Source organism: Rattus norvegicus, chromosome 4, assembly GCF_021556685.1.
Source record: "Rattus norvegicus strain SHRSP/BbbUtx chromosome 4, alternate assembly SHRSP_T2T, whole genome shotgun sequence".
NCBI lineage: Eukaryota > Metazoa > Chordata > Mammalia > Rodentia > Muridae > Rattus > Rattus norvegicus.
Genome location: NC_141537.1, coordinates 158,245,821 through 158,266,378, shown reverse-complemented (window position 1 = coordinate 158,266,378; position 20,558 = coordinate 158,245,821).

Sequence of the window (20,558 nt, the reverse complement as noted above, 5' to 3'; positions counted from 1 at the left end):
CGAGGTATCACCCCACGCTGCCCTCCTTGAGGTCTCTCTGCTCACTCGTTTGGGGTTCTAACTTCCTGTGAGAAGTGCTGTCAAGCGTGAATGCCTGCCTTACACTACTTGAGTTCGGACTCTGCACCTGCCCACTGTCAGACACGCTCTCTCTCTCTCAGGCTGTATTTGTGGACACACTCCCCAGTCCAGACACTTTCCCATCAGCGGGCTGATATTCACCTCCCTGCTTGGGCTTCAGCTCAACCGCCAAGCCAGCCCTCTACACAGTCAGATCCTTGCCATCCTACTATGGACACCTACCCTGACTGAAATTGAATTATTTAATAAGAGAAAATAGCATTTTTAAAGAATAAAAGAAGGAGGGGTTGGGGATTTAGCTCAGTGGTAGAGCGCTTGCCTAGGAAGCGCAAGGCCCTGAGTTCAGTCCCCAGCTCCGGAAAAAAAAAAAAAAAAAAAAGAATAAACGAAGGGCAAGAGAATTCGTAGTTTTCCATAGGAGGTTCAGGGATGCAGTGATTCATAAGCACACATCCTTCTGCCTATAATCGTTCATTCCCAGAGCCTCTACCATTCAAACTTTATGCAAAAGTGAGTTCTAAAGTTGCCGGTATCTCCCTAGGGGGGGAAATAATCACATTGTGAACAAACTATGCTATGTCCTCCACAGTCCCAGTACCCGTTTACAACATCAAGCACTTACTTCTCAATCACATTTCATTTGTACTTAGGATCTGCCCGAGACTGACTCTAATGCTGCTTGGGTCCTCTCCATGTGCTTCCTCATTCTGGAGCCAAGACCACTGAGCGGCTGAGGATACATCATAATCCTCTATTTTAATATGGTGGTCAGGGCCAGTGGTCTAGTTTGACAAGCATCTTCTCCCTACAAACCTGATGTTTGCTACCGGGCCTGACAACCTGAGTTCAACCCCTAGATCTCACATGGTGACAGAGAACCATCTCTTGCACATTGTCCTAACTTCCATGTTCCTCTACACACACACACACACACACACACACACACACACACACACACACTAAATAAACAAATATAATGCAGTGGTCATTATAAAGTTGTAACATTGGTCAATGACAGCCACTTGCACAAGCCTATGAATTAGGTAGAGAGACTACCTACACTGTAAGTGCTACAAGGAACATGTCAAGAACACCAAAGTTTAATTCTCCCACAGAGAATTAGGCAAAGATTTTGATCAGGTATGCAAACTACTTCCCATCTCTTTACATTATCTAGCTAAAGGATCTCTAGCTTCATCCTCAAAAGTGAGGCATAAGCAGCAAAGGAAGCAATTAGCAGAGTGAAGAGAGAGTTTCCAGAAGGAAAGTTTAGACCTTAGGAAAGCATCTTTCCCGACTGCACATCCAACAGGACTAGGAATGGGACAGAGAGTTCTCAAGGGAAGAAATGTGGATAGCCAAGAGACACCTAAAAATGTGTTCAAAAATACTTAGCCATAAGAGAAATGAAATTTTAAACATTTTTGCGATGTCATCTCACACCAATCAAAATGGATTCTATCAAAAAAACATGAATGCAGGTGCGGATGCAGAGAAAGAAGATCTTCCACACTGTTAGTTAAAGCGTGACCCTGTAGTCGCTATGGAAATCAGTATGGAGCTTCTTCCAACAGGTGGAAGTAGGGTTGCCCTACAGCCTGACTATACCACTTCCGTGTAGAAATCCAAAGGACCCTCAATCACCATGCCACAGAGACGCTTGCACAGCTGCATCTACTGCTGTGCTATTAGCAATAAACTATTCAGCCTAGATACCCATCCACACGTGAAGAAAGAAAGAGTGGCAGCTATACTAATGGAATTTTAACCCAACTGTAAAGAACAAAGTCATGGCATCAGCAAGAAAATGGATAGACCCAGATATCATTACATTAAACAAAATAAACAAGACCAAAATAAGATGTTAGTGGTGCGTCTTAATTTACTTATTTCTTGTCTGTTCTGTTATTTTGCTTTTTACCTGTACAAGAAGGAATTTGTCTGGCCTTTTTTTTCACAGTCCCTACTGAGTAGCCTCTAACTTTTTGGAATTTCCTGAGTGGCATTAGTACTTTGTTGTTTCTCCCGGGTGCTTAGAAAGTTTATGATAATGAGATGATTGGGCAGAAGTATGGGGGTTGGAGGGGTCTTCGGAAACACTAACCTTGTGATTAGAGTGCTCGTCCTTTGACTTATCTGTCCAGGGAGAGAAAAGGGATACAAGAAGATGAGTTCGACCTCATGCCTTAGCACACATATGGTGACCCCCATCTCTCCCCATCTACAGAAATCAACTCAAAATGATCAGATACTTACATGTAAGCCATAAAACAGCGGAGGGGGGAGCATATATGAGCTATAAAGAAGAATGAACTTGGGGCAGGTGAGATGACTCAGCAGGTAAATGTGCTTGTTAACAAGCCTGGTAGCCCAAGCTTAATCTGCAGGGCTCAAGCGCCACAGGGAAATAACCGATTCCCCTGTGCAAGTTGTCTTCTGACCACCTGTGTTGAGTAAGACTTTTTGATTTAACAGGAGCTACGGCTCTTAGGGAAAACAAAATCTTCCCTCGCAGCTAACATTTGCCAATATCTCTGCAGCTAAGGGTGAATTTCATGCCCAACCCCCATGCCCACGCTGAGATTTGGAATGATTTGTTTGTGCATTTTGTAGCAACCACTGAGTCCATATCTGCAGATGCCCTGCTGCCTCCAAAGGACTCTGCTTCCTTAGGACTATCCATCACCTTTGGCTCTTAAACGTTCTGTTTCCTCTTCTGCAATGTTTCCTGAGCTGCGTGGGGAGGGGAGTTGTGGCATATACGTTCCATCTAGGACTGAGCATTCTGTAGTCTCTTATTCTCTACATTTTGGGCAATTGTGGGTCTCTGGGTTAATCACCATCCACTGCAAATTGCAGCTTCTCAGGGGAGAGTTGAGAGATGCACTGGTCTTTGGATTCAATCCTAAGTCTTTAACAGTCAATTTAATACTATATCCCTTAGCTAAATAATAGTAATAGATTCTTCCCTGTGACCTGTGTCTGATAATGGTGTCAGGTATGTGTCTCGTCTTATGAAGCAAGACTTAAATCTAATCAGAAAGTTATTGATTACTGCCATGATGTTGTAGCCACTATTGCACCAGTGGGCATGTGTTGCCAGATCAGTCATAAGTGCAGTTCTCAGGGTTGCTAGCTGGAGAAGACTGATGGTTACTTTCTTCTCCAATAGCTCACAGAGCACCTTCCAGCACTGTGAAAGCTAGACAGTAAGGATGATGCTCCTAGGTCAATACCAGCTTGATTTTTCCAAGTCCTATGACTCAAATATGTGGTCGGCAGCAATACAGTCATATCATGAAATCTTGGAGCATCACTCGCAATAGCTAAGTAAGGAAACCAACCTACTTGTCCAACAGCAGAAGGATGGATAAAGAAAATGTGGTAGGGGCTCGAGACCCCATATGAACAACAATGCCAACCAACCAGAGCTTCCAGGGAGTAAGCCACTACCAAAAGACTATACACGGACTGACCCTGGGCTCCAACCTCATAGGTAGCAATGAATATCCTAGTAAGAGCACCAGTGGAAGGGGAAGCCCTTGGTCCTGCTAAGACTGAACCCCCAGTGAACGTGATTGTTGGGGGGAGGGTGATAATGGGGGGAGGATGGGGAGGGGAACACCCATATAGAAGGGGAGGGGGAGGAGTTAGGGGGAGTTGGCCTAGAAACCAGGAAAGGGAATAACAATCGAAATGTAAATAAGAAATACTCAAGTTAATAAAGAAAAAGAAAAGAAAAAAAACTTTCTGAGCTGAAGAATATCAAGTGGCCGAAAAGCACCTAAAGAAATGTTCAATATCCTTAGTCATCAGGGAAATGCAAATCAAAAGAAACCTGAAATTCTACCTCATGTCAGTCAGAGTGGCTAATAAAAATCTCAGGTGACAGCACATGCTGGCGAGGATGTGGAGAAAGAGAAACACTCCTCTTCTGTTGGAGGGATTGCAAACTGGTACAACCACTCTGGAAATCAGTCTGGAGTTTCCTCAGAAAATTGGACACTCCACTACCTGAGGACCCAGTTATACCTCTCCTGGGCATATACCCAAATGATGCTCCAACATACAACAAAGACACATGCTCCACTATGTTCATAGCAGCCTTAATTATAATAGCTAGAAGCTGGAAAGAATCCAGATGCCCTTCAACAGAGGAATGGATTCAAAAACTGTGGTACATCTACACAATGGAATACTACTTAGCTATCAAAAACAATAACTTCATGAAATTCATAGGCAAATGGAATGAACTAGAAAAGATCATCCTGAGTGTGGTAACCCAATCACAGAAAAAATACACTTGGAATGAACTCATTGATAAATGGATATTAGCGCAAAAGCTTAAATTCCCCAAGATGCAATCCACAGACTACAGGAAGTTCAAGAAGAAGGATGACCAAAATGCAGATGCTTCCACTCCTTCTTAAAAGGGGGAACAAAAATATCCATATGAGGGGGACATGGAGGCAAGCTTTAGAGCAGAGACTGAAGGAACAGCCATTCAGAGCCTGCCCCACATGTGGCATATATATATATATATATCTCCACCAAAACTAGTTAAGATTGATGAAGCTAAAAGTACATGCTGCAAGGGACCAGATATAGATCTCTCCTGAGAGACACATCCAGAGCATGTCAAATACAGAGGTGAATGCTAGGAGCAAACCACTCAACTGAGAACTGGACCCCCTTTGAGGGAATTAGAGGAAGGATTGAAAGAGCTGAAGGGGCTTGCAACCCCATAAGAACAACAATGCCAACCAATCAGAGTGTCCGGGGACTAAACCACTACCCAATGACTATATACATGGACTGACCCTGGGCTCCAACTGCATATGTAGTAGAGAATAGCCTTGTTGGTGCACTAGTGGAAGGGGAAGCCTTTCCTCTTGCCAAGGTTGAACTCCCAGTACAGGAGAATGGGGGAGGGGTACTAAGGGGTGTGGGTGTGTGGGCAAACATTCGTATGAGGGAAGGGGTTGTCATGGGTGCTTATGGACAGTAAATTGGGGAACAGAATAACCTTTGAAATGTAAATAAAGAAATATATATATAAAACATTTTTTTAAAAAAAGAAAATGTGGTATATGTGTATAAGGGAATGTTTCAGTCATGAAAAGGACAAAGTTGTGTCATTTGCAGGAAAATGCATGCTAGTGGAGATAATTACGCTAAGTGGATTTAGTCAGTTTCACAGTGAAATACAGCAAATGTTTCTCATTTGTGATGCCTAAATTTCAGACAGATGAATAAACTCTGGTTGCACACATGGCATGAAAATAGAGAGATCGGGGTTGGGGATTTAGCTCAGTGGTAGAGCGCTTGCCTAGCAAGCGCAAGGCCCTAGGTTCGGTCCCCAGCTCCGAAAAAAAGAAAAAAAAAAAGAAAATAGAGAGATCATCGAGTGGGAAGAGGGATGGAGGGACCATAGGCAAGAGAAAGGACCGACTTAGGGAGTATGGTGGGAAATGAGCTCAGTGTGCACGATACGGGTATATGAAAGCATCCCATGTAATTGTACCATGTTCAATGAATACTACCTTTTAAAAATAATAAAGTAAAACTAAGAAAATAATCTGAAGAGTAAATGACTGCAATGGCTTATAGTGTTTGGGAGTCTATAAGACTTACAATGCCAGATGAAGTAATCCATTCCTGCCTGGTGCTGGGGGTTTATGTGCTACCCTCTGTGTCTAGCTGGGACGTTGCTTCCTTATTGTAGGATAACTCCATTTGTGTGTGTGTGTGTGTGTGTGTGTGTGTGTGTGTGTGTGTTTTAGAAATCTTATAAAGTAATATGTTTCCATATGACTTTTTCAAAAGGTCTTTAGTGTTATTTATCCATCATTTAATGTATGAGTCATATAATGTATTACTTCATTTACCCTACCCTCCTCTCCTGGGCCACAGTATAATCCTTCATGTTCCATTATTCTCTTTTAATCCTTTATATCACTGCATTCTATCACCCTGACTTTGAAAGACCATCCTCATACTCTTTAGTAATTTCCTAAACTCTATGGGTGTTACAAATAAAACACATATCTGATTATTCAACGCTAATATCCACAACTGAGAAAATATGTGTAACATTTCTCTTTCTGGGTCTGAATTAATTCATTCAGAATGATTGTTTCCAGTTCCATTCATTTACCTACAAATTTCATTTTCTTTATAGTTGAAGACTATTTCGTTGTGTAAATATATTATTATGTTCATTATTCATACATCAGCTGATGGACATAAAGGCTTTTCATCTCCTGGCTACTGTGAGTTGAGCATCAGTGAACACAGATGAGCAAGTGTCTCTAGATTAAGATATGGAGTCCTTTGGGTAAATGCCCAGTAGACGTATGACTTGATCATGTGGTGGGTAGTATTTTTAGCTTTCTGAGGAACCTCCACACTGACATTTACAGTCATTACTTCAGTTTGCACTCCCACTGGCAATAAATAAATGTTCCTCTTTTCCCACATCCAACCCAGAACTTGTTGCTGCTTGGTTGTAGCAGCAGCAATAAAAGCAGATGATGAACACAGATATCCTTCAACAGAGGAATGGGTACAGAAAATGTGGCACATCTACACAATGCAATACTACTCAGCTATTAAAAACAATGACTTCCAGAAATTCTTAGGCAAATGGATGGAACTAGAAAATATCATCGTGAGTGAGGTAATCCAGTCACAAAAGAAGACACGTGGTATGCACTCACTGATAAGTGGATATTAGCCCAAAAGCTCAGAATACCCAAGATACAATTTACAGAACACATGAACCTCAAGAAGAGGATGCTTCAGTCTTTCTTAGAAGGGGGAACAAAATACTCACAGGATGAAAAAAAGAGACAAAGTGTAGAGCAGAGACTGAAGGTGGGGCCATCCAGAGACTGCCCCACCTGGGGGATGCATCCCATATGCATACAGCCACCAAATCCACACAATATGGCTGATGCCAAGAAGTGCATATGTTACAGTAACCTCTCCAACCCAAATACGCCCAAGAAAAGAAAACACAACTGGATTAATATGAGTACAAGCTCATGCGTAGATTGGGCATATCTACCACTTCACTATCCTATTCCCCAGCTCTAAAATCCCTCATCACTTGCGGTTTTTTCCATGCCATGTCTTCAGCTACAACCTCCTCCTTCCTCTCTGACCCCTTCTCTCTCCTCCCCCCCTCCAACTTCCCTTCCCCTGACCAAATCGCAGGTTGTCGCCTTTATTCTACAAATTAAATGGGAGAAGGTTCTGAGTCCTGAGTACATGGCTAGGCAGCCATCCTCCAGGGCAAACCACAACATGCATGCTGACAGGAGCCTGACAGAGCTGTCTCATGAGAGGCTCTGCCACAGCCTGATAAATATAGAGCTGGATGTTTGCAGCCAACATTGGACTGAGGACAGGGTCATCAATGGAGTAATTAGAGAAAAGACTGTGTGAGATGGTGTCTCGGGGTTGTTTTGATTTTCATTACCCTGATGCCTAAGAATGTTGAACTTTTTTTTTCAATTTTTTTCATGTTTATTAACTTGGGTATTTCTTATTTACATTTCGATTGTTATTCCCTTTCCCGGATTCCGGGCCAACATCCCTCTAGCCCCTCCCCCTCCCCTTCTATATGGGTGTTCCCCTCCCCATCCTCTCCCCATTACCACCCTCCCCCCAACAATCACGATCATGGAAAGTTCAGTCTTTGGAGGACAAAGGGCTTCCCTTTCCACTGGCGCTCTTACTAGGCTATTCATTGCTACCTATGCGGTTGGAACCCAGGGTAAGTCCGTGTATAGTCTTTGGGTAGTGGCTTACTCCCTGGAAGCTCTGGTTGATTGGCATTGTTGCTCATATGAGGACTCAAGCCCCTTCAATCTCTTTCAGTCCTTTCTCTAATTCCTTAAACGGGGGTCCCATTCTCAGTTCAATGGTTTAATGATGGAATTCGCCTATGTATTTGCTTTATTCTGGCTGTGTCTCTCAGGAGAAATCTACATCCAGTTCGTGTAAGACTGCACTTCTTTGCTTCATCCATCTTATCTACTTTGGTGGCTGTATATGTGTAGGCCACATGTGGGGCAGGGTATGAATGGGTGTTCCTTTTACCTCTGTTCTAAAGTTAGCCTCCCTATTCCCTCCAAAGGGTATTCTTGTTCCCCTTTTAAAGAATGAGGGAAGAATTCGCATTTTGGTCATCCTTCTTGAGTTTCATGTACTCTGTGCGTCTAGAATAATTCGAGCATTTGGACTAATATGGATATAATAGGGATAGTGATTCCCCCAGAACTCCTTTTATTGTTGAGGATAGTTTTAGCTATCCTGGGTTTTTTGTTATTCCAGATGAATTTGGAAAGTGTTTGGTCTGACTCTCTGAAGAATTGGATTGGTATTTTGATGGGGATTGCATTGAATCTGTAGATTGCTTTTCGTAAAATGGCCATTTTTACTATATTAATTCTGCCAATCCATGAGCATGGGAGAACTTTCCATCTTCTGAGATCTTCTTCAATTTCTTTCTTCAGAGGCTTTAAGTCCTTATGAGATTCCACCTCACACCAGTCAGAATGGCTAAAATAAAAAACTCCGGTGACAGCAGATGCTGGTGAGGATGTGGAGAAAGAGGAACACTCCTCCATTGTTGGTGGGATTGCAGACTGGTACAACCATTCTGGAAATCAGTCTGGAGGTTACTCAGAAAATTGGACAATGAACTACCTGAGGGCCCACCTATATATCTCTTGGGCATATACCCAAAAGATGCCCCAACATATAACAAAGACACATGCTCCACTATGTTCATCACAGACTTATTTATAATAACCAGAAGCTGGAAAGAACCCAGATGCCTTTCAACAGAGGAATAGATACAGAAAATGCAGTACATCTACACAATGGAATATTTTTCAGCTATCAAAAACAATGACTTTATGAAATTCATAGGCAAATGGATGGAACTGGAAAATATCATTCTGAGTGAGGTAACCCAATCACAGAAAAGCACACATGGTATGCACTCATTAATAAGTGGCTATTAGCCCAAATGATCGAATTACCCTAGATGCAGAGAACACGTGAAGTTTGAGAAGGATGACGAAAATGCGAATGCTTCATTCCTTCTTTAAAAGGTGAACAAGAATACCCTTGGGAGGGAATAGGGAGTCAAAGTTTAGAACAGAGGCTAAAGGAATGCCCATTCAGAGCCTGCCCCACATGTGGCCCATACATACACAGCCACTAAACTAGATGAGATGGATGAAGCAAAGAAGTGCAGGACACTGTTGTTAGGACAAAATGGCAACCAACAGATTGGGAAAAGACCTTTACCAACTCAACAACTGATAGAGGGCTTATATCCAAAATATACAAAGAATTAACGAATTAGACTGCACGGAGACAACCCATTAAAAATGGGGTTCAGAGCTAAACAAAGAATTCACAGCTGAGGAATGTCGAATGGCTGAGAAGCATCTAAAGAAATGTTGAAGAATACAAGAGATAGAAGAGAGAATCTCAGTAGCAGAAGATTCCATAGAAATCACTGACACAACAGTCAAAGAAAATGTAAAATGGAAAAACATACAGGTCCGAAAACGTACAGGAAATCTAGGACTCAAAGAGATCAAACCTAAGGATAACAGGTATAGAAGAGTGTGAAGACTGCCAGCTCAAGGACCAGTAAATATCTTCAACAAAATCAGAGAAGAAAACTTCCCTAACCTAAAGAAAGAGATGCCCATAAACATACAAGAAGTCTACAGAACTCGAAATAGCTTGGGCCAGAAAAGAAAATCCTCCTGTCACATAATAGTCAAAACACCAAATGCACAAAATAAAGAAAGAATATTAAAAGCAGTAAGGGAAAAAGGTCAAGTAACATATAAAGGCAGACCTATCAGAATCACACCAGACTTTTTGCCAGAGACTATGAAAACCAGAAGATCCTGAACAGATGTCATACAGACCCTAAGAGAACACAAATGCCAGCCAAGATTACTGTATCCTGCAAAACTCTCAATGAACATAGATGAAGAAACCAAGATATTCCATGACAAAACCAAATTTACACAATATCTTTCTATAAATCCAGTGCTACAAAGGATAATAAATGGTAAAGCCCAACATAAGGAGGCAAGCTACACCCTAGAAAAAGCAAGAAACTAATCATCTTGGGAACAAAACAAAGAGAAAAGCACACAAACATAATCTCACATCCAAATATGAATATAACAGGAAGCAACAATCACTACTCCTTAATATCTCTCAACATCAACGGTCTCAACTCCCCAATAAAAGGACATAGATTAACAAACTGGATATGCAACGAGGACCCTGCATTCTGCTGCCTACAGGAAACACACCTCAGAGACAAAGACAGACACTACCTCAGAGTGAAAGGCTGGAAAACAACTTTCCAAGCAAATGGCTGAAGAAGAAAGCTGGAGTAGCCATTCTAATATGAAATAAAATCGATTTTCAACTAAAAGTCATCAAAAAAGATAAGGAAGGACACTTCATGTTCATCAAAGGGAAAATCCACCAAGATGAACTCTCAATCTTAAATATCTATGCTCCAAATACAAGGGCAGCTACATACATAAAAGAAACCCTACTAAAGCTCAAAACACACATTGCACCTCAAACAATAATAGTAGGAGATTTCAACACCCCACTCTCATCAATGGACAGATCATGGAAACAGAAATTAAATAGAGACATAGACAGACTAAGAGAAATCATGAACCAAAAGGACTTAACAGATATTTATAGAACATTCTATCCTAAAACAAAAGGATATACCTTCTTCTGAGCTCCTCATGGTACTTTCTCCAAAAGTGACCATATAATTGGTCATAAAACAGGCCTCAACAGGTACAGAAAGATAGAAATAATCCTATGTGTCCTATCAGACCACCACGGCCTAAAGCTGGACTTCAAGAATAATAAGGGAAGAACACCCACATATACATGGAAGTTGAACAATGCTCTACAAAATGATAACCTGGTCAAGGAAGAAATAAAGAAAGAAATTAAAGACTTCTTAGAATTTACATGAAAATGAAGGTAAAACATACCCAAACTGATGGGACACAATGAAAGCTGTGCTAAGAAGAAAACTCATAGCTCTCAGTGCCTGCAGAAAGAAACAGGAGAAGGCATGTTTCAGCAGCTTGACAGCATACCTAAAAGCTCTAGAACAAAAAGAAGCAAATACACCCAGGAGGAGTAGAAGGCAGGAAATAATCAAACTCAGAGCTGAAATCAGCCAAGTAGAAACAAAAAGGGCCATAGAAAGTATCAACAGAACCAAAAGTTGGTTCTTTGACAAAATCTACAATATAGATAAACCCTTAGTGAGACTAACGAGAGGACACAGAGAGTGTGTCTAAATTAACAAAATCAGAAATGAAAAGGGAGACATAACTACAGATTCAGAGGAAATTAAAAAAATATCAGATCCTACTACAAAAGCCTACATTCAACAAAACTTCAAAATCTACAGGAAATGGACAAATTCCTAGAGTGATACCAGGTCCCAAAGTTAAATCAGGACCAGATAAACCATTTAAACAACCCCATAACTCCTAAGGAAATAGAAGCAGTCATTAAAGGTGTCCCAACCAAAAAGAGCCCAGGTCCAGACGGGTTCAGTGCAGAATTCTATTAGACCTTCATAGAAGAACTCATACCAATACTATCCAAACTATTCCACAAAATTGAAACAGATGGAGCACTACCGAATTCCTTCTATGAAGCCACAATTACTCTTATACCTAAACCAAACAAATACCCAACAAAGAAAGAATACTTCAGACCAATTTCCCTTATGAATATTGATGCAAAAATACTCAATAAAATTCTGGCAAACCGAATCCAAGAGCAAATCAAAAAGTCATCCATCAGGATAAAGTTGGCTTCATGGCAGGCATGCAGGGATGGTTTAATATAAGGAAAACCATCAACGTAGTCCATTATATAAGCAAACTGAAAGAACAAAACCACACGATCATTTCATTAGATGCTGAGAAAGCATTTGACAAAATACAACACCCCTTCATGATAAAAGTCCTGGAAAGAATAGGAATTCAAGGCCCATACCTAAACATAGTAAAAGCCATATACAGCAAACCAGTAGCTAGCATTAAACTAAATGGAGAGAAACTTGAAGCAATCTCACTAAAATCAGGGACTAGTCAAGGTTGCCCACTCTCTCCCTACTTATTCAATATAGTTTTGAATTCTAGCCTGAGCAATCAGAGAACAAAAGGAGATCAAAAGGATCCAGATTATAAAAGAAGAAGTCGACCGCCAGAACCTGAAAGAAACAGACCGGATAAACAGTTCTCTGCACCCAAATCCCGTGGGAGGGAGAGCTAAACCTTCAGAGAGGCAGACAAGCCTGGGAAACCAGAAGAGACTGCTCCCTGCACACACATCTCGGACGCCGGAGGAAAAAGCCAAAGACCATCTGGAACCCTGGTGCACTGAAGCTCCCGGAAGGGGCAGCACAGGTCTTCCTGGTTGCTGCCGCTGCAGAGAGCCTGTGGGCAGCACCCCACGAGCGAACCTGAGCCTCGGGACCACAGGAGAGACCAAATTTTCTGCTGCAAGAAAGCTGCCTGGTGAGCTTGGGACACACGGAAGCAGAATTTCTCTAGGACCGGGCACGTTCTGTGTTTACCGGAAGTCCCACACCCGCGGATCCCGGCTCGCAGCAGCTCTCTGCTCCCAGACCCGGTGAGAGAGAAACCCAACCGCCTGGTCAGGTGGGCACTCCTGAGGCTGCAGAGCAGAAGAGACCACCAACTCTGCTCGCCCCTGCCCACTTCCCTGGCCCAAGAGGAAACTGTATAAGGCCTCTGGGCTCCCGTGGGGGAGGGCCCAGGAGCGGCAGGACCCCTGCCTGAGACACCGCCGGAACCTGAAAGAAACAGACCGGATAAACAGTTCTCTGCACCCAAATCCCGTGGGAGGGAGAGCTAAACCTTCAGAGAGGCAGACAAGCCTGGGAAACCAGAAGAGACTGCTCCCTGCACACACATCTCGGACGCCAGAGGAAAAAGCCAAAGACCATCTGGAACCCTGGTGCACTGAAGCTCCCGGAAGGGGCGACACAGGTCTTCCTGGTTGCTGCCGCTGCAGAGAGCCCGTGGGCAGCACCCCACGAGCGAACTTGAGCCTCAGGACCACAGGTAAGACCAAATTTTCTGCTGCAAGAAAGCTGCCTGGTGAACTCAAGACACAGGCCCACAGGAACAGCTGAAGACCTGTAGAGAGGAAAAACTACACGCCCGAAAGCAGAACACTCTGTCCCCATAACTGACTGAAAGAGAGGAAAACAGGTCTACAGCACTCCTGACACACAGGCTTATAGGACAGTCTAGCCACTGTCAGAAATAGCAGAACAAAGTAACACTAGAGATAATCTGATGGCGAGAGGCAAGCGCAGGAACCCAAGCAACAGAAACCAAGACTACATGGCACCATCGGAGCCCAATTCTCCCATCAAAACTAACATGGAATATCCAAACACACCAGAAAAGCAAGATCTAGTTTCAAAATAATATTTGATCATGATGCTGGAGGACTTCAAGAAAGACATGAAGAACTCCCTTAGAGAACAAGTAGAAGCCTACAGAGAGGAATCGCAAAAATGCCTGAAAGAATCGCAAAAATCCCTGAAAGAATTCCAGGAAAACATAAATAAACAAGTAGAAGCCCTTAGAGAGGAGACACAAAAATCCCTGAAAGAATTCCAGGAAAACATAAATAAACAAGTAGAAGCCCATAGAGAGGAGACACAAAAATCCCTGAAAGAATTCCAGGAAAACACAATCAAACAGTTGAAGGAATTAAAAATGGAAATAGAAGCAATCAAGAAAGAACACATGGAAACTACCCTGGATATAGAAAACCAAAAAAAGAGACAAGGAGCTGTAGATACAAGCTTCACCAACAGAATACAAAAGATGGAAGAGAGAATCTCAGGAGCAGAAGATTCCATAGAAATCATTGATTCAACTGTCAAAGATAATGTAAAGCGGAAAAAGCTACTGGTCCAAAACATACAGGAAATCCAGGACTCAATGAGAAGATCAAACCTAAGGATAATAGGTATAGAAGAGAGTGAAGACTCCCAGCTCAAAGGACCAGTAAATATCTTCAACAAAATCATAGAAGAAAACTTCCCTAACCTAAAAAAAAGAGATACCCATAGACATACAAGAAGCCTACAGAACTCCAAATAGATTGGACCAGAAAAGAAACACCTCCCGTCACATAATTGTCAAAACACCAAATGCACAAAATAAAGAAAGAATATTAAAAGCAGTAAGGGAAAAGGGTCAAGTAACATATAAAGGGAGACCTATCAGAATCACACCAGACTTCTCGCCAGAAACTATGAAGGCCAGAAGATCCTGGACTGATGTCATACAGACCCTAAGAGAACACAAATGCCAGCCCAGGTTACTGTATCCAGCAAAACTCTAAATTAACATTGATGGAGAAACCAAGATACTCCATGACAAAATCAAATTTACACAATATCTTTCTACAAATCCAGCACTACAAAGGATAATAAATGGTAAAGCCCAACATAAGGAGGCAAGCTATACCCTAGAAGAAGCAAGAAACTAATCGTCTTGGCAACAAAACAAAGAGAATGAAAGCACACAAACATAACCTCACATCCAAATATGAATATAAAGGGAAGCAATAATCACTATTCCTTAATATCTCTCAATATCAATGGCCTCAACTCCCCAATAAAAAGACATAGATTAATAAACTGGATACGCAACGAGGACCCTGCATTCTGCTGCCTACAGGAAACACACCTCAGAGACAAAGACAGACACTACCTCAGAGTGAAAGGCTGGAAAACAACTTTCCAAGCAAATGGTCAGAAGAAGCAAGCTGGAGTAGCCATTCTAATATCAAATAAAATCAATTTCCAACTAAAAGTCATCAAAAAAGTTAAGGAAGGACACTTCATATTCATCAAAGGAAAAATCCACCAAGATGAACTCTCAATCCTAAATATCTATGCCCCAAATACAAGGGCACCTACATAGGTAAAAGAAACCTTACTAAAGCTCAAAACACACATTGCACCTCACACAATAATAGTAGGAGATTTCAACACCCCACTCTCATCAATGGACAGATCATGGAAACAGAAATTAAACAGTGATGTCGACAGACTAAGAGAAGTCATGAGCCAAATGGACTTAACGGATATTTATAGAACATTCTATCCTAAAGCAAAAGGATATACCTTCTTCTCAGCTCCTCACGGTACTTTCTCCAAAATTGACCATATAATTGGTCAAAAAACGGGCCTCAACAGGTACAGAAAGATAGAAATAATCCCATGCGTGCTATCGGACCACCACGGCCTAAAACTGGTCTTCAATAACAATAAGGGAAGAATGCCCACATATACGTGGAAATTGAACAATGCTCTACTCAATGATAACCTGGTCAAGGAAGAAATAAAGAAAGAAATTAAAAACTTTTTAGAATTTAATGAAAATGAAGATACAACATACCCAAAATTATGGGACACAATGAAAGCTGTGCTAAGAGGAAAACTCATAGCGCTGAGTGCCTGCAGAAAGAAACAGGAAAGAGCATATGTCAGCAGCTTGACAGCACACCTAAAAGCTCTAGAACAAAAAGAAGCAAATACACCCAGGAGGAGTAGAAGGCAGGAAATAATCTAACTCAGAGCTGAAATCAACCAAGTAGAAACAAAAAGGACCATAGAAAGAATCAACAGAACCAAAAGTTGGTTCTTTGAGAAAATCAACAAGATAGATAAACCCTTAGCCAGACTAACGAGAGGACACAGAGAGTGTGTCTAAATTAACAAAATCAGAAATGAAAAGGGAGACATAACTACAGATTCGGAGGAAATTCAAAAAATCATCAGATCTTACTATAAAAACCTATATTCAACAAAATTTGAAAATCTTCAGGAAATGGACAATTTCCTAGACAGATACCAGGTATCGAAGTTAAATCAGGAACAGATAAACCAGTTAAACAACCCCATAACTCCTAAGGAAATAGAAGCAGTCATTAAAGGTCTCCCAACCAAAAAGAGCCCAGGTCCAGACGGGTTTAGTGCAGAATTCTATCAGACCTTCATAGAAGACCTCATACCAATATTATCCAAACTATTCCACAAAATTGAAACAGATGGAGCACTACCGAATTCCTTCTATGAAGCCACAATTACTCTTATACCTAAACCACACAAAGACACAACAAAGAAAGAGAACTTCAGACCAATTTCCCTTATGAATGTCGACGCAAAAATACTAAATAAAATTCTGGCAAACCGAATTCAAGAGCACATCAAAACAATCATCCACCATGACCAAGTAGGCTTCATCCCAGGCATGCAGGGATGGTTTAATATACGGAAAACCATCAACGTGATCCATTATATAAACAAACTGAAAGAACAGAACCACATGATCATTTCATTAGATGCTGAGAAAGCATTTGACAAAATTCAACACCCCTTCATGATAAAAGTCCTGGAAAGAATAGGAATTCAAGGCCCATACCTAAACATAGTAAAAGCCATATACAGCAAACCAGTTGCTAACATTAAACTAAATGGAGAGAAACTTGAAGCAATCCCACTAAAATCAGGGACTAGACAAGGCTGCCCACTCTCTCCCTACTTATTCAATATAGTTCTTGAAGTTCTAGCCAGAGCAATCAGACAACAAAAGGAGATCAAAGGGATACAGATCGGAAAAGAAGAGGTCAAAATATCACTATTTGCAGATGACATGATAGTATATTTAAGTGATCCCAAAAGTTCCACCAGAGAACTACTAAAGCTGATAAACAACTTCAGCAAAGTGGCTGGGTATAAAATTAACGCAAATAAATCAGTTGCCTTCCTCTATACAAAAGACAAACAAGCCGAGAAAGAAATTAGGGAAACGACACCCTTCATAATAGACCCAAATAATATAAAGTACCTCGGTGTGACTTTAACCAAGCAAGTAAAAGATCTGTACAATAAGAACTTCAAGACACTGAGGAAAGAAATTGAAGAAGACCTCAGAAGATGGAAAGATCTCCCATGCTCATGGATTGGCAGGATTAATTTAGTAAAAATGGCCATTTTACCAAAAGCAATCTACAGATTCAGTGCAATCCCCATCAAAATACCAATCCAATTCTTCAAAGAGTTAGACAGAACAATTTGCAAATTCATCTGGAATAACAAAAAACCCAGGATAGCTAAAGCTATCCTCAACAATAAAAGGACTTCAGGGGGAATCACTATCCCTGAACTCAAGCAGTATTACAGAGCAATAGTGATAAAAACTGCATGGTATTGGTACAGAGACAGACAGATAGACCAATGGAATAGAATTGAAGACCCAGAAATGAACCCACACACCTATGGTCACTTGATTTTTGACAAAGGAGCCAAAACCATCCAGTGGAAAAAAGATAGCATTTTCAGCAAATGGTGCTGGTTCAACTGGAGGGCAACATGTAGAAGAATGCAGATCGATCCATGCTTATCACCCTGTACAAAGCTTAAGTCCAAGTGGATCAAGGACCTCCACATCAAAGCAGACACACTCAAACTAATAGAAGAAAAACTAGGGAATCATCTGGAACACATGGGCACTGGAAAAAATTTCCTGAACAAAACACCAATGGCTTATGCTCTAAGATCAAGAATCGACAAATGGGATCTCATAAAACTGCAAAGCTTCTGTAAGGCAAAGGACACTGTGGTTAGGACAAAACGGCAACCAACAGATTGGGAAAAGATCTTTACCAATCCTACAACAGATAGAGGCCTTATATCCAAAATATACAAAGAACTCAAGAAGTTAGACCGCAGGGAAACAAATAACCCTATTAAAAAATGGGGTTCAGAGCTAAACAAAGAATTCACAGCTGAGGAATGCTGAATGGCTGAGACACACCTAAAGAAATGTTCAACATCTTTAGTCATAAGGGAAATGCAAATCAAAACAACCCTGAGATTTCACCTCACACCAGTGCGATTGGCTAAGATCAAAAACTCAGGTGACAGCAGATGCTGGCGAGGATGTGGAGAAAGAGGAACACTCCTCCATTGTTGGTGGGGTTGCAGACTGGTAAAACCATTCTGGAAATCAGTCTGGAGGTTCCTCAGAAAATTGGACATTGAACTGCCTGAGGATCCAGCTATACCTCTCTTGGGCATATACCCAAAAGATGCCTCAACATATAAAAGAGACACGTGCTCCACTATGTTCATCGCAGCCTTATTTATAATAGCCAGAAAATGGAAAGAACCCAGATGCCCTTTAACAGAGGAATAGATACAGAAAATGTGGTACATCTACACAATGGAATATTACTCAGCTATCAAAAACAACGAGTTTATGAAATTCGTAGGCAAATGGTTGGAACTGGAAAATATCATCCTGAGTGAGCTAACCCAATCACAGAAAGACATACATGGTATGCACTCATTGATAAGTGGCTATTAGCCCAAATGCTTGAATTACCCTAGTTCCCTAGAACAAACGAAACTCAAGACGGATGATCAAAATGTGAATGCTTCACTCCTTCTTTAAATGAGGAAAAAGAATACCCTTGGCAGGGAAGGGAGAGGCAAAGATTAAAACAGAGACTGAAGGAACACCCATTCAGAGCCTGCCCCACATGTGGCCCATACATATACAGCCACCCAATAAGACAAGATGGATGAAGCAAAGAAGTGCAGACCGACAGGAGCCGGATGTAGATCGCTCCTGAGAGACACAGCCAGAATACAGCAAATACAGAGGCGAATGCCAGCAGCAAACCACTGAACTGAGAATAGGTCCCCTATTGAAGGAATCAGAGTAAGAACTAGAAGAGCTTGAAGGGGCTCGAGACCCCAAAAGTACAACAATGCCAAGCAACCAGAGCTTCCAGAGACTAAGCCACTACCTAAAGACTATACATGGACTGACCCTGGACTCTGACCCCATAGGTAGCAATGAATATCCTAGTAAGAGCACCAGTGGAAGGGGAAGCCCTGGGTCCTGCTAAGACTGAACCCCCAGTGAACTAGTCTATGGGGGGAGGGCGGTAATGGGGGGAGGGTTGGGAGGGGAACACCCATAAGGAAGGGGAGGGGGGAGGGGGATGTTTGCCCGGAAACCGGGAAAGGGAATAACACTCGAAATGTATATAAGAAATACTCAAGTTAATAAAAAAAAAAAGAAAGAAAGAAAGGAAGGAAGGAAGAAAGAAAGAAAGAAAGACATTCTACAGTCCTGTTTGAATAGGAATACTGACTTGTAGCTCTTCACAGATGATGGCTTCTGTCTGTTGTGGAGTGTGGTAGGATTCAGTTTTCTTTTAAGGGGCTGGCCCCTGGGAGTATGACTGTGATCCAAGTGAGTGTATGGGCAACACAAATTGAACTTGTTTTGTTGTTGTTGTTGTTGCTGCTGCTGCTACTGTTGTTTTCTCTCTCTCTCTCTCTCTCTCTCTCTCTCTCTCTCTCTCTCTCTCTCTCTCTCTAATTTTGTTTTGCGGAGGTTACAAGGCTTGGTGGGTGGACCAAGGAGGGCTGGCAAGGGAACGTGATCTGGTGCATTATGTGAAATTTCCAAATAACCAATAAAAATAGAATGCTAAAAACAAAAAAAAATGGGGTTCAGAGCTAAACAAAGAATTCACAGCTGAGGAATGCCATATGGCTGAGAAGCACCTAAAGAAATGCTCAACATCTTTAGTCATAATGGAAATGCACATCAAAACAACCCAACTTTGGCCTCTTAAAAGGAAATAAAAAACCCTCCTCTCCACAAACGCTTTCTGCCCAACAATGCCCATACAGCTTCTTAGTTTTAGTTCCTCCCCTACACTTGTGGGAGCCCTATGTCAGCCCCAGGGGTTACTGGAATGGATCTACACCCCAGTGGGCAGTGCACCCAGAATGCTGAGGTAGCTACTCTAGCTATTGTGATTTAAAATGGCAGAAATAGAGCACTACAAATCTTATGAAAAGAAACTGATGTCCTTGTCACCCTTTTTCTCTCTCCAGTAGTCTATAGTTACTCAAAAAACACTCCCACTTTGCTATTAGTTTAATAGGATTCCCAAGACAAATTGGTAGCCATTACCCTAATAAAAAAATTAGTTTTCTGCCCTCCGCCTGTTGCAGCTGCCCCGTCCCGCTCTTTACAAAGAAACATATCATTGAGGCACCTCAGTATTTACAGATGAAGGAAAGAAGGGGGCCACAACAATAATATACTACTCCCATGGAGATGAATCCCCTGTTATCTGATTCAAGGAGCTACCCTATCACTCCCTCAAAGAAGTCAAGGCCCTTTCATTTCTTTTCAGATGGTGTATATGCTGTTCCTTTGCTCCCCTGGTTATCAAAATCCTTTGTTAAATTAGGCAAATCCACTGTTAAGTTCACTCTCCCCTCTGCTCACACA